The sequence below is a fragment of the Penaeus chinensis genome, chromosome 23, assembly GCF_019202785.1.
Source record: "Penaeus chinensis breed Huanghai No. 1 chromosome 23, ASM1920278v2, whole genome shotgun sequence".
NCBI classification, from domain to species: Eukaryota; Metazoa; Arthropoda; class Malacostraca; order Decapoda; family Penaeidae; genus Penaeus; species Penaeus chinensis.
Genome location: NC_061841.1, coordinates 18,413,722 through 18,416,221, shown reverse-complemented (window position 1 = coordinate 18,416,221; position 2,500 = coordinate 18,413,722).

The following is a 2,500-nucleotide window of genomic DNA, read 5'->3' as shown; positions in this document are numbered from 1 at the left end:
GTCGTTGGTCAGCCACCCCAGTATAAAGACCCAGTCAGCTACATGATGTCAATGTGGCATCAAGTGGTTCGTCAAACACCGCATCGGCGATGGCACCAATAAAAAAAAGAGTAATGTGCTCATATTTTTAAACACTGCTGAGTGTTATCCTTATTGCAAAGTTTCGTATTTTTAAAAAGTTTTCCGAATTTGAACTTAAATAGTTGAACTCCACATGTTCGAGAAGATGATAATATTAAGAGCTAGTGTTTATACAACAGAGATCCTCGTCTTACTTGGGATTCTAGGAGAATTAATGTGTCCATTACTTTTCTAAAGATGTTGTCATCATGGGTCTCAAATGTCGTGTATATGACTCTGTGTATACCTAGATTTTTCACGGAAAGTTCGGTCTTATGTAGTTACCTTCAAATTGTATGGTATTATGTGCAGGAATTTTAGCAAGTGTCTATTGCATTTTTTTATCAATTCATCTAAGTTGTTTACAGAACCATTGTAAAGAAATTGTGAATCCTCCTCGTATTGAACTAGGAGGCCATTTTGGGCAATGGTCGAAAGATCCTTTACGAATGGGCCTAAAGTAGGTCCCTGTGGAACACCGAAAAATACGAACACTTTTAATGATATATTTTCTTGACATTTGACTGATTGGGTTCTATTGGTAAACAACTTCTTAACCTATATGTATAGATTCTATGATTTATTAGTTCACTTATAAGGATTTCATGGTTAACAATATCGACATCCTTGGGTAGATCGCACAATGTAATCAATTTTAATTGGCTGTTATCCATATTATTACAGACTTCATTTGTAACCTGTAATAATGCTGTTTCAATTGCAGCATAATTCGAAAACAATGTTGTGTTTTGGAAATAGGTTTCTGGTCTCTAGACAAGTCGTCACTTGCTCTGTTGCGATTTTCTCGAGGACTTAAGAAAGTATAGGGAGCATGGTAATAAGGCAATAATTATTAACCTCGTCTGTGTCTCCGAATTTGAAAACTGGTGATACAGTGCCACGTTTCCAAAGCGATGGGAAATCACCGGTGACTGGATACTTTTTTAAAGATAACAGATAATACGCCCTTGCAAGCAGACTCTCTGATAAAACGAAAAGCAAGGCCATCTGCCCCACAACATTAGTTTCACACAGGCGTTTTACTGTAAGGATTACTCTTTCTGTTTTTGCTGGTTGTGGTTTGAGATTATTGGTTGGAATCCTTATCCTACCTGTATTTTGCCGAGATGTGGATGCTGTTGTTTGTTCACAATTAATTTTCCAATTTTAGCGATGAAGTCATCAAAATAATTTGTACTATTTTTGGAATTTGAACCAACATCTCCGTGATGTCTTTAATTTGGCACTAATATTCTAACCATCTTCCATGCCTTTGCAATCAGGTAATTCATTTCTGATATAATTGATTTTGGCGGCTGGTATCCGTGTTTTGATCATTCTCTTTGTTCATAACCGGACTGAAGGGCCACGTCAAATCCGGTGTTTTTGAAAAATTGTGTCATTTCTACCTGCTATGGCTTTCTTGATGTTGTCATTTATCCTCGGAGCAGGAGAACAGTTTTGCAACCGAGGGAGCGATGGAATTCAAGTGTCTTAAATCACTTCCGTGGAGATATTTACCTGCTTGTCTACATTACCTGTTTTTCTAGAAGAGTTGCTTTGTTGGTTATTTGTTGGCGTAGTGACTGAGAATCGTAGCCAGTTCAGGCACGGAAACTTTTTACGACTTGTGGCCGCTTTGATTTCTTTATATTAAGCGTCATTATTATGAGTTCGTGATCAGGAACGTAGCATGGGATGACCTTTGTATGGTGAATGATATTAGCTCTGTTTGTTATCATTACATTTGTTCAACTTTGTTTTACCTAACTTCACTCTTAATAGTTGTAACGGACATTTAATTTTAATTATCGTACATATTTGCAGACTCCTCCCTTACGTCCTGCATTGCAGGAATTTTGATAGATGCTCTTGACATATATACGTGAAGCCATGTTTTACTTACGTATAAAAGATCAGTTTCTCCCTCTTGTGAGCATTTGAATTTCATCATAATGTCCAAGTAAAGACTGTGCATTAATGTGGTCTCTTTTCAGCATTTGTGATCTGAGCGTCGGCTTTTCTGTTTTAAAACGATTTAACATTCCTTGAGAAAGCATCAGAGTCTTTCGACCTCTTACATTCACCATAAAACTAGTATATTAGGTAAGGGTCATCTTTGTTTTTTGCGCTTTTACTCTTGATACATTTTATATTCGAGAGGTGTTCTTCGATGCCCTCTGCAGCTGTGTCGGACATCGTGTGATGTAGAGGTACCCTGTCTCAGGTCCATCAGCTCCTATTAAGGGCTTTGGCGCCTGTCATTCTTCTCTTTTTTCTTTTTTTCTTTTGTTTCCTTGATGTGACTGTGACGAAACCTTCATCTTCCGTATCTTGTCCTGCTCTTTCTGCGTGGTGGTTGATCACGACCGTCGGCACC